General features: G+C 34.6%; 2 long non-coding RNA genes across 7 annotated transcripts in view; one reads left to right on the forward strand and one right to left on the reverse strand.

The window, feature by feature from the left end:
• LOC118204223 (uncharacterized) overlaps nt 1-13,611 on the forward strand; it is a 382,418-nt gene that overhangs the window by 273,793 nt on the left and 95,014 nt on the right. The window contains exon 5 of one of the 2 annotated variants that reach the window (XR_015042788.1): nt 5,644-5,716. The exons of the other annotated variant lie outside the window; for it this stretch is intronic. This is a non-coding gene — a long non-coding RNA (uncharacterized LOC118204223). Of the gene's footprint in view, nt 1-5,643; nt 5,717-13,611 lie in introns of those variants that run through there. 2 annotated transcript variants of the gene reach the window in all.
• LOC118191378 (uncharacterized) overlaps nt 1-13,611 on the reverse strand; it is a 338,644-nt gene that overhangs the window by 184,138 nt on the left and 140,895 nt on the right. The window lies entirely within an intron of this gene.

The following is a 13,611-nucleotide window of genomic DNA, read 5'->3' on the forward strand; positions in this document are numbered from 1 at the left end:
TAACGGTGTTATAATCTTTCTGCCTAGAAATAACTCAGCAGGAGTTTTGCCCGTTGTATCATGTTTTGCGGTCCTAAGGGCGAAAGCAAATTCATTGACATAGTTATCCCAGCTTTTATGAAAATTTTTAACATAACTACGGATAATTTTCACTATATTTCTGTTGACCCGTTCCGCTATATTTGATTGCGGCCGATACGGGACCATTTTTAAATGACGTATGCCCAGTTTTTGGAACATGTCTTCAAATATATTACTTACAAATTGAGGACCATTATCCGATATAACTTTTAGGGGCGCCCCGTATTTTAAAATCTATTTATTTAAAATAGAATCGGTAACCAATTTCGCGGAGGCTCGTTTTAAGGGAACAATTTCGGTCCATTTACTAAAATGATCAACCATAACAAGGAGAATGCGACTTTTATTTAACTGACTTTTTGGAAAAGGGCCCAATAAATCGATGCCAATTATTTCATTTGGAAATTCGGATTTAATACTATTTAGAAACCCGGCCGGGCGGAAATTAATATAATTAACGGCTTGACATGTTGGGCAGGACTGGACATACGCCCTTGTTAACTTTTGCAGTTCAGGAAAGTAGACTGCCTCGCGTACGCGTTGGATAGTTTTTCGAATACCAGCATGAGAAGCTAGAGGGCTGTCATGGAGCTCATGCAGGATATTTAATCTAAGACTAGCTGGGATAACAGGTCGAAATTCGTTGTTGGAATTCGTAGTTTTTGTGTAGAATAATAGACCATCTATTAGTTCGTAATGGGCCGCCCTATTTCTTATCGCCACAATATCTTGGTGGCTAAAATTTTCAGGATCCTTCAAATACTCATAAATACTTCCAAACTCAGGATCCTTACCCAGTTCTGTTATTACAGTTTCTCGGGAATTTATTGTACACGCTGTAAGCATTGCAACCTTTACGGTATTACTTTGTTCGTCTAATTTAATTCGTGATAGGGCATCTGCTACGATATTTTCCTTTCCGGGGGTATGCTTGATTACTAGATTATATTCTTGCAGCTTGAGTGCCCATCTGTTTAACCTTGGGGATAAGTTTTTCCCTGAGTACAATCTAGTTACCGCCGCATGATCAGAGTATACTGTTATCGGCGCCTTTCCAAAATAGACTCGGAACTTTTGCACTGCTAACAGAACTGCAAGTGCCTCTCTCTCGGTCGCGGAATAGTTTCTTTGTGTTTGATTTAAAGTTCGGCTAAAAAATGCCACGGGCTGCTGATTTTGCGAAAGTACCGCTCCTACCGCATAATCCGAAGCATCCGCTGAAATTTCTAAATTTTCATCCTTTTCAGGAAATTTCAACACAGGGGCTTGCGTTAATGCTTGTTTTAATTTTTCGAAAGCACTATTGGCTTCGGCCGTCCACGAGAATCTTGCCTTTTTCCTTTTTAATTTTAACAATGGCTCAGCGATAGCCGCAAAATCTTTTATAAAGGACCTATAATATGAACAAAGTCCTAGAAAAGAAGAGAGCTTCTTTGCCGTGTTTGGAGTCGGATACTTTTGTACAGCGATTATTTTTGATTCATCTGTCTCGATCCCTTTTTGAGATATTTTGTAACCTAAATATTTTAATTCAGGGGCTGCAAATTTGCACTTTTCGACATTAACTTTTAGACCGGCCTCATTTAATAAAGAAAACACCTGTCTTAAATCCTGTATATGTTGGTCGAGATTATCACTAGTAATAATGATATCGTCTAAATAGATAAATGTGGACTTTCCAAGAACAGGTCTTAACACAATGTCCATGCATCGCTGAAATGTTGCCGGGGCGCCTGAAAGGCCAAACGGCATACGCAAAAATGCATAAGTGCCAGACTTGTTTATAAAAGCAGTCTTAGGCACGTCCTCAGGCCTCACCCCTATTTGAAAATAACCAGTCGTTAAGTCTAAAGTCGTCATAAATTTGGTTGATTTTATGTTCCTTAAAATTTCTTCTATGATCGGTAACGGATATACCGGATATTTCGTTATGGAATTTAATTTACGGTAATCAATAGCGAATCTCCACCTTTTTGGATGCTCCAAAGGATAATCATTATTTTTCTTACATAAAACCACCGGGCTAGCATAACTACTTGAGATGGGCGTTATGATCTTTTTACGTAGCATATCGGTAATATGCCATTCTATAATTTTTTCCTTATTCTTATCATACCGGTATGGTTTTTGACGAACTGGCAATGCATCTCCGGTGTCAATACTATGGTTAGTAACCTGAGTAAATCCTGGAATATCACTAAATAACGAAGCAAATTCACTTACCACTTGTCGGATTCTATCTTGCTCGTCATTAGGCAGGTGGTCAAGTTTTAACCTTGGCGGTTCAACCTTTTCTACACGCACTGGTTTCATTGTCAGCTTAAGGGACGCTTCATTAAAATCCAGTGTAGCTTGTGCGCCTGAAAGAAAGTCTATTCCTAAGATCAAATGTGCTTGCAAATTCTTTACTATAAAAAACATCACCTTTACTTGTTCGTCCTTGATACGGATATACAAAGGTACTTTACCTACGCACTTACATTGTTCTCCTTGCGCCGCTAATACTGTCGTATTATCCGCATTATATATGCGGTATTTGCGAAAATACTTTCTAAAAAAGACTTCTGCCACACAGGAACACTGCGCGCCGGTATCCAGGAGTGCGGTGGCCGGGATATTATTCACCAAGACTTCAATCTTCGGAAGAGTCAAATTTTTCACCATTACTGTATTTAACTTGTAGGAAGAGGGGTTTTCGTGGCCTTCAGATTTCCGCACCCTCTCGTCAGCAGAAATCCGTTTTAGTTTAAATTATTTTTCCTTTCCGTGCTTTCCTTCTTTTTCCCCTGGCCTTGAGACTTTTTTCCTGGGTTGCTATTGAACTGTCGACGTTCGCCGGCTGTTTTTGAATGCTCGGGTTTCCTTGCCCACTGATTCGCTTTTTCTCCGTAGCCATGTGCTTGAGTTTGCTGTAGTCTTGGCGTACCAAATTGGTTTCGCTGTTGATACTGGCGTCTTCTTTCGACGTCCGCCGTTCTTCTACTTTCAAACTGGATTGCTAGCTCAAATAACCTTTCCAGAATAGTCGGATTTCTTAATTCAATAAAGTCTTGCACTTGGGGCAGTAACCTCGGCAAAATCACTTGAATTATTTCAGGATCCGGACGGTTTCCATACAAGAGCTTGAAAACGTGAATTTTTCTTAAAATACAGCTCGAGAGGTTTTCGATTCTTTGTTGATATATACTAAAAAGTTCCGTTTCTAATTTCGCACGATCCCTTACAACAGGGAAGGCTTTTAGTAGGGCAGTCTTGAAATTTTCGTAAGTATAGGTGGGACTTCCTGCTTGACCCAAGAGACTTCTGCCGATACATTTGAACCAGTTAAGCGCTTGGCCCCTCAAAGCGCTGGTAGCTAAGGTAACTTTTTGAAACTCGTGCACGGGGTAGAGCATGAAGTGGTCATCCAATTTTTCCAAAAAACTGGTTACCGGTGAGTTTCCATTAAACGTTGCTTCTGGTTTCATCGAAGCGCGCATGGTCTGGACGATGTAACCGAATCCTTCCAGGGCGGCAGCTGGCATTTCTGGATTCTGAGCCGTTTCTGCAGGCAGCACAGGTTCTTCTTGAAACTCGGCCATGGTTATTCTTCTTCGTTGGGCGCCACTATCAGGTTCAATGTTCCTTCTAACCTTCTTCGGGAACATACAAGGACCTGACTCGGAACAGAGAGCTTACTAAAGCTATGTTCACTAATTGTGGTAAGTAGACAGGATACAGACGAAGGGTATACAAAACCCTTTATTTTTCTCTATATACAATAACTTCCGTACTTCGGAATACACTGACCCTCCACTCGGGGTCTAACGTAAAAAAGTATAAAAATAAAACTAAACTCTAATTTAACTTTAGAATAATACACGTGGAAGATTGGCCTTATAATAACAGGAAGCGTATGTAGCACAGAGACTGTGAACACTACAATACGTTTAATCAAGAGGATTAAAACCTCTTGTTTATCAAGAGGATTAAAACCTCTGGCCTGGAAGGCGAACAGCAACTGCGTAACTTCTAAGGTAAGCGGCCTGCGTTGACTTACTGCTTCCTCTCTCTCTCGCTTGGCAAAAAGCCACAACTTAAGTACTTGGCGTTCGCCAGACAAACTTTGCATAAAAACCTTCACGTTTATAATTCTGGCCGGAAGTAGAAAATAAGAAGTGATAGTAAAGATTTAAAATAAAATAAACGTTAGTAAAACTTAAGATCCTTACAAGATGTCATCCAAGTAGCATGTAGTAATAGCAATGAGACTCAAATAGCAGTAATAGCAGTGAGATAATTTTAATAACTAATATATATTAATGCTCATGATACAGTAATATATATATTAATGTATATATAGGTTAGATTAGGTTATTTGGATATGGAAAAGCAGACGAGGGCTATCTGCCTAAGGGACAAGATGACTTCGTGTAGGATTGTCTAAGGAAAACTGGCTCGTACTAGCGTTACATATGGGGAAAATTCAAAAGCTAAACAGGCAGCTGTCCTGTTCAACTTAGGTCCGAACCTGGGTCGAACTACAGTATTCAGCAGGCTTAATTATTCGGCCCCTGATGGGGCCATATATTTGTGCATTTATATATGTGTAACTAATATATATATGGTAATGTAGTATGATCTTAAATTCACTTAGTACGAAATCAAGTGATTCTACTGCTCGCGCAATTGCTGCAAAGTAAGTTAATAATAATTTATCTACTAAAGAATATTGATTATATTATCGCTTCTTTAGTTTTGAACTAAAATGCCTAAACACGAGGGTGTCGGGGGACAATTACTCGAGAGATATCAATTTTACTGCAGAAATTGCTTTTCACTCAAAATTGAATTAGCTAACATGCTTAATCGGAATGAGTTCTTTAGTTTTCTGCATTGGTTCTTAATCCCTTCTATTCACAGAAATGTTTGGCCTAGCTTGAATTGTCGGTTTGGCATTGCCTTATTGCTCGAGTAAAGGACGAAACACCTTCGTATTTATTTCTTAATTATTATTCATTGAACGGGAGTTGGTTTGTTCCCCTTGAAAAGTCCACTAATTTCCGATCAATGGCAATGATTACTTGCATTTAATTTAATTACTTGCTTTTAATTTATTTCTTTTTACAATTAAAATTTTGTTATTCAGGATTTAATTCAAGTTCCCGTTAAAACATTTTTAACATTTTTCGAAATTGAACTTACTAAGTATGGATTCACACTTTTAAGATAATTCTACTAAAATTAATCTTGGGAGATAATATAATCAATATTCTTTAGTAATGTATGTGTATAATACTATATAGTACTACCATTTAATATCTATAGTAGAAATAATTATGAAATGTGTGGTGTTTATTTAAAAACATGATCCGTTTCTGTCTGTCAGTTTGATTAAAGTTAAAGTATACAAGTCAGTTAAAGTATACAAGTACTTATTTTAAATGATTTGACTCATGATTATATCTACGACTTGAATTCTGCAATTTATGTTAGTGTTAATATATGAAGAAAACATTAATGTGTTACTATTTTTAAATTTTGCATTTTAAAACATCTGTAATTTATTTGTTTATGTTCTAGTATGAAGCCGAGGGAAAAAATGTAACCGAAAATAAGAAGAAAAGCTGAAAAATAAAATTGAAACTTTTGAATATATCTTCATTTATTCAGTATTATTACGCTGAAATCGAAGAATTAATTACCAAAAGAAAGAAAGTCATTAAAAATATAAATTAATGATCAAATGGATTAAAAAACGGAACAAACTAATTTATGTCAAACAACTTAGAAGCAAAATCCAATTACATATGTCGCAGATTTGGTCGCAAATTAATTAATATTTGAGAAACAAATTATATTTTTCATCTTAAGCAAATTAAAGTAACAAAAAAAGTAAAGTGAATAAATGTAAGAAAATAATTATATTAATATATCTAAAAAAAACAAAGGGCTAAAGTATTTTCTACCAAACTTTAAGAAAAAGGGATCTAAATAGAATTTCTCGTGGAATTCTGTCGCTTACAAACATTTAAAAATAAGTTACAATTGTAACAAAGAAAAAAAAATATTAGCAGACAAAAATACTAAATGTAACTTTATTCTTTTTCTTAGGCTCAAGTAATTTTCATTTTCCCTTTTTTTCTTAATACGCGAGGCGTACTTAAGATGCTTACATCGTTTGAATTTTATTCTTGCATCTATATGAATTGATAAAAAGGAATGGAAACGGTTGCGATGTGCATATAATCGCATCAACAAAAAGAGTTGAGTTGAAATTAAATGCAGTGATGTTGTTTGCAGTAGCGAGTGAGTGTTCATGCGTGGGTGGGAGAACTCACAGATGTCAACGAAAGAAAAATTTGTTCCGGTTAATCGTGGTAAAGGCGCCAGAAGTTTCAAAGAACTGTGTTCGATGCTAGACATCTTTTAATTTGAAGCTAAATATGAGATGAAATTTGAAAATGAATTTATTCAAAATAACGTACCATCATTTCCATGAAAATAAATTCATTTGAATGAATTTAAGAAAAGAAACTCATCACACTTTTTATAAGATATGTAGTCAAATGGCTATCAAGTGGGTAACACTGAAAACAGTTAACAAAAAAAATCAGTTCTTCCAAGGTTAGTTAAAAAACACAAAAAAGATGAATAAATCAGATTATAAGTGAAAGAAAAATGGGTGCTTATATGTTATCGCAACCATCTGGGTAGAAGTCTCCAAATTTTTAAATGTGCCAAACTCCGATAGCCATGTGCATAACGATGTTCAGGCAGCCATGCTTGTTAACAATCCTTTAGACAAGAAACGTCGCAATTGTCGCATGCGTTCTTTTTGTTGTATTCCAACAACTTTTATAAAGAAATTGTGCTATTTTATGCCTTAAATTTAATTTTAAAATATTCGCTTGCGGAGTTTGCCAGCGATGGAGGAAACTGCTGTAAAATCTGCCATGCGCATAACGATCCTCAGGCAACCAATCATATTAACAATTCTTTATTTAGACAAGACAAAGTCACCATTTTCGCATGCGCTCTTTTTGTTGCATTATTTGGTTTATTTAGTAACGGCAAAATACACGAGGGCCATCTGCCTATGGGGAGGAATGCCTTCTTGGAGGACTTTCTAAGGGAATTAGCTTATAAAGCGTTACACGTGGGGAAAACGACGAAATTGCAATGCACCCAGCACGTTGCTCAGGATTCGAACCCCGGATCGAACTACCACTGTTCAGCGATTTTACTGCTCGTCTGTTGGTGAGACCGAACATTCTACAGAGTAGGGCATTGCCAGGTACTCCACTTTGCTTCGCACGTGACTTTGAAGTTTTAAGCACTTATTTTGTACGGAGTAGCCAACGGCATCTCCAAACTGCCCCATCAAAGCAGTATTAAACATAAAAGAAAGTTATGTTTTGTTTAAATAATTTATGTCTTTTTACACGGAATCAAACTGTGTAGCTTAAGAGACGAAATCTAGTAATTTTTCATTTTTTCATTCGAGTCTGTTGCATTCGGAAAACGTCAGATATTATTCTTTCATATTTAATCTATCTTTTAGTAATTAATAAATTTAATTCTTATGAACATTATTTTTTTTTACTTTGAATCGGATTGATCTAAATAAAAGTGCATTTAATTCATGACATATCTTATTAAAAACATTAAATATTTTTACAGAATTACGTTACATACTCTCACTCTTTAAATACAGAAGATATATAATGTTCTCATGTTAGTCTAAACGCATATTCATCTAATATTTGCTATGTCACCTGGCCACCTGTATCCATAATCTGGACTGGTAAACTGTAATACGCTTTAAATACGTTTTAGGCGATTTTTAAAATCATAAGCCTCTCAGATTTTTTTACTCTTTTATTAATTGCCCAATTAGACAAATTTGCTTTACGCTGATGTTGTTCGACAATAAATTTCTCATTGCTCTTCAATAAACAAAATTGTTTTCTTAAAAGTGTCAGATTAATCTGTGCTCTCCGGTTAATTGAGAAACGATTGTGATACATTTCCTTATATACGGCTCTTTTCTAATGCGAAGGACATCTAATCGGTAATTAATAATATACCATGCTGGCTTCAGAAGGCGCGTAGGTTAGAGATGATCGTAGTGTACCTTTTGGTTGCAATAAAACACGCTAGGAGTATCTACCTATTTATAATATTTCGGAAACTTATATGCATTCATTTAACACAGGAAGAAGTAGGCTTAGGCGTCCAAACTTTAACAGTGGGAATATGGATATAGTCCTACCGCACTTACGGTTCAATTTGGACGGGGATTTCCGGGGCTTGAACCCTTGAATCTGGCATTCCTCTTTTCTACCATTAACTCACTTGAGATTACCATCAGCTCGTCATTACTTTAAGTGCCTCCACGCTTTTCAGACACTATACATCCATGCATTTTCAGGGACACAAACCTGGACCCAGCATTACGAAATCGAGCGTAGTCAACCACTTAGGACTATCTGGAAAACTCACTTAACACAGGAAGAAACTGGAAAAAGGTGGGCGGGACTTCAGATTTCATCAAATCATTTCAGAGCTGAAGAAATCAGAAGAGGGTTTAAAATAAATCTTTTGTTATAAATTCAATTTAGAAAGCTACATAAGCTTGTGTATTACAAAGAAAGTCACCGCTGCTTGCGGAATACAAGCATATAGAAAACTAATTCATTCATACGGCAAAATCCTACAGAGAGCTTTGGCTCAAGCCCTCTAATCACGTGAACAAATACGGATAACAAAGGGTCTAAAGCCGATCCTAGTAGTATAAGAGATGGGCTTAAATATTACTGAGGTAAAATAAGAGTCAGCGAGGGCTGCTCAATAACTTTTAGAAATAAGACATCTTTTCTGATCATAAGTTAATTAATTTTCATTTAATGAATTGATAAACACAAAACTTTACGAATTAAAATCAAGTCATTCGAAGAATTATAAATGGGTTATTTTTTGAAAATATTGTAGAATATATATATATATATAATAATAAAATTTTTATAGTCAAGAATACACTTAAAATTCTAGCTGTATGTTCTTTTCATTTTTAATGGCGACGTTCTCTTATTTGAAAGTACGTGGAATTGAAAACACAGCCCCTTAGTCAAGTTGTTTTTCACGCCTTTTTCTACACATACAGTTTTAGAATGTTCTGGAAATATTTAATGCGAACTGGATTGGCTGACGAGGCTGACGTCATTTCTTGGAAGCTCCGCCTTTCCAGAGGCTATAAAAAGACTCGCAAAAGAATATCGGGGCTTTTTCTTAAATGTCACGATGCAGTAAACCTTCATACAAAATATTATTAGTAGTTCTTTTTTATTTACTCCGGATATCTGATTTTGTAACTGCTATTTCTCCTGACCAATAATAAATGGTTTCTGTTTTTTAAACTTATCGTCTGATAATTAAGCTACGACTACATTTATGATTCTTCAACATTCTATTTATTCTGGACAAAAGCTGTTACATCATATATATATATATATATATCCGTAGGGCAAAACTTGTAGGGTTTTACGTTAGTTAACTCAATCATATTATTAGTTTTCCTTCACTTTCTCTTCTACTTCCATCATATCCTACCAAGATGCTAATTAAAACGCAAAGCTCTTCAGTTCCTAAGATAGCCCTTTTGATTCGTTAGATAGCACTTCTTAAGTTTGGTAGTCTTCGCTGACCAGTCATTCAACTACTTCGACTGAATTGTTTCACCGGGTTTAGCTTCGTTAGCAGGATACACTTCGTGAAAATATTGAGGACTGAGCCGAATCTTATTTAAGGATGTAATCTTTGTATTTAACGTTTTAATTTCACTTGAGCATTGGTTTTAAATTTTCCATGAATTGCGGAGATTTGATTTTCTATTACTGTAATCAGTTTTGTGTAACAATTAAACTGACGTATTAGTAAACTTATTTAGTTAAACCTTCATCTGAGTTCGTGTTATTGTACTTAGAATTTACAATGGGATGATAAGTTGTCTGATATATTTTACGACTCAAGCAGTTGGTATCTGAAGTACTGTAAAACAGCGTACTGTAAAAATTTTTGAAAGATCATATTTTTACGAAGAATACTTACTTATCTAAAAACAAATTACTCAAAGAAATATAGCATTCTAAAAGTTGTGAAAAATCCGAAGACTACAACAGTTGTCGGGTTATGCAACTGAAACTGAAACTAATTCATCTTCATTTTTATCGTAATCACAATCATAATGATTCTCTCAAAGCCACAACGTAATTTTAAGTAACTTACGCTTACTTAAATGATTACAGCAAGACAGCACACATTTCGGTAATAAATACAATGGAAATGTCTCATGATGACTACTTCTAAAGGTGGTAAATATTTATAAGAGCATTTATAAATACTGACACTGAATATTACCGATAGCCATAATGTCTAAAGCGACCATACTTGCAGACCCCGATGTATAGGTCCAAGGTATGACTTAATGAGTTTTACTGTGACTTTCGAGCAAGAGGAAGAAGCAAAACAAAGCATATTTGTTTAAAATGAGAAGATTAAATTTCAAACAAAAAATAAAATCTGAAAGCCTTCAGATTTTGTATTACGCCCAAAGCGTTTTTTTTTTTTTTTTTTTTTTTTTTTTATCGTTTTGTGTGCTACCTTTATTTATTAAATGTCATGTTCTTCGCACTAAAACCATACAATTCAATTCAACAGCAGTATCACAAAACAATTGAAAAAGAGTATATCTTTAGAATTTCCGATACACAGCCTCGCGCGCTGGAGATATAAATGTTTTTTCGTATAGTGTTGCCACTGCTCGCTTTGAAATCGTTGAGTTTGTTAATCAAAATTCGTTAAAGTTTTACAAAATATTAAATCGATAATGAAGCATATTCCAAATTTGTGCTTCCAGATGCCAATATTCGAGTGGAGGACTACCTTATTCAAAATTTGATGTCCTAAGTACGTACGTCCTAGTACGTCCCTAAGTACCCTTGTGTTTTCACAGTGCGAGAAACATATACATATATTCATGTAGATTCTTCATTATTTAATTTCGTTGAATATAATGCAGGGCTCTAATATTTAGTGGCAACAATTTGAAAAGTAAAACGCCGTTTATAGTGAACCAACTCAAAATGCCAAAAGTAAATGAAACTGAAAACATTTGTTTCCTAACCAATTTTGATCTCCACTGGCTTCAGAAAAAATAGATGTCCTTACGCACAGATGTTACGCAAAATCATCGTTAAGTTGAATTCGATAGCGGTCAAAATGGATATTTTCGTTGAAATACGATACCCAAATTTTTAAAAAAATCGCAATACTGTCTTTTTACTTTGTATAAGGAAGTAAAAAAAGAATTATATACAAAACGTTTAATAACATGGGGCAAGAAAAAATTAAAAGTCAATTTCACTATATTAAGAATAGCCTCAACTCCTGAATTTTTTTAAAGTTACGATGTATTTTCTGAATTACATTTGATTCAGATTTATTCATGTATCTTATACTGTCTTAGTTTGTGGCAGTAATGCAGCTATAACAACAACAAGTTCAATCCAAAAAGCTGGAGATTTATTCTACCAGAGGTCTCCGTTCCACCATGATTTTGCGCCATTTTCTTCGCTAATGCTGGCAAAGCAAATATTTATTTTGCATCTCGTCCGTTTTCTTAGAGAGACAGCATGTTTTATGAGTAGGAACGGCTTGCTTGTTTGCATTTCATTCCGCAAAAGTTCAACAACAGGCTTTCATTTAGATTCCGAAGAGAAAAAGCAGTGTGAAATATTTTCTTTTTAACGAGTTCTCCTAAGGACTTCATCCTTAAAAAAAAAAGCCAATCTGTCTTGGCAAGTAAGAGAATTTTAGAAACGGGGGGAGGAGGCTTCAGAGCGCGAGAAGTTTAAGTCAACGCTCTTTCTCGTTAACTTCCCTGGCTTTCCAAACTGTTGTCAGTTGATACAACAAAGAAGATAGATAGCTAATTTCACGGGATGTTAGTATTTAAACGTGAACTGATTTATTTGCAACTCATCTGCATTTATCATGATACTTCTTTGGTATTGGAAATTGATTGCTGTACAAGTCTGATTTCTAGCTATCCGTTTAATCAGCAGTAATTCAATTGCCAGTAAGAATGATTAACTAATGTTTATATTAAACAAGGGATAATTTCTGGAAGAGAGAAGATGACGTATTTCAATACCAGTTATCAACAGACAATAAGAATGACTGATTAATGTTTATATTAAACAAGGGATACTTTCTGGAGTCATTGAAGGCGATGCACTAGAATACCAATTATCCAGAACTTCAGCTATCCACGGATACATACTAATACTAGATTAATTAATACATAACGTGCTTCCTAGATCAAGTACAACGAAGACTGTTGTTAATACTAGATTAATTAATACATAACGTGCTTCCTAGTTCAAGTACAACGAAGACTGTTGTTAATTTTACCACGTATTTCTATTTTTTTGTTGTTGATTTAAGTAACTTAAAATGATAATTATGATAACAATTTACAGTGCAACAGAAGTCCAACAATCGAAACATCCTGGGCTTTAGCCATGCTCCATTATCGGGTTGATATGTAAAATGTCGAAAAAAAAACATTGATTCTTTGATTGAATTATCTTTTGTTACGCATGGTTAATATCTATAGTTGAATAATCATTTTTGTATTATTTAATTCTTTTGTTTTGCTCGTACTTAACACATTTTTAATTCTGGCAACATCACTTAACGTTGCCACTTTTATCACTTTTAGTTTATTCAATAATTTCATTTTATGAAAGTCAGACTGATAGATTGTGCGAAAGAAGACTTTTAAATCGTTATCCATAATTTAAAGAAGCTGTCAATGGATCATTAGTATTTTTGTCTTCTTTGAGAGAATTTTGATTTATATTATTTGGCTGTAATTTCCTCCGAATCCATTTTTTGGTGGATTGTTAAAGCCTCATGTTTTCATCTTCCCTCATCAAATACATTTATCAGCTGCGAAGTATTCTAAATATATCATTAGTATTTCCGTCTTCTTTGAGAGAATTTTGTTTTATAGCATCTGGTCAAAATTTTATTCAAACCCATTTTTAGTGGATTGTTAAAGCCTCATATTTTCATCTTCCCTTATCAAACACATTTATCAAATGCAGTACATAATAAGTAAATAAAATTAAAAATAGCAAATGATGTGTAAACGTGAAGTTTTAAACAAAAAAACTAAATACAAATGAAAAAAAAAAAAAAAAAAACAAGCAGCTGTCGAAACTTTCCATATATTGCTAAATGAATTGCTTGTAGCACCATCTAACGATAGAAATATCAGTGAAAGATATATCAGATTACCTACGCCAGGTTATTTGATGTTTACTCTTTACAGAATTTATGAAAATATCCACATCATACATAAAAATTCATTTAGTTACATGTGTAAAACTTCCTACCGGCGATGTTTCAAAAATATATAGCTTAAAAATATTAAACAGATAGCATTTATATTTTACTCAAAGATCCAAGCTTTTTTGTTTACTT

This window comes from Stegodyphus dumicola, chromosome 8, assembly GCF_044657685.1.
Source record: "Stegodyphus dumicola isolate Sdum_Otavi_A_Nest chromosome 8, ASM4465768v1".
Classification (NCBI taxonomy): Eukaryota; Metazoa; Arthropoda; class Arachnida; order Araneae; family Eresidae; genus Stegodyphus; species Stegodyphus dumicola.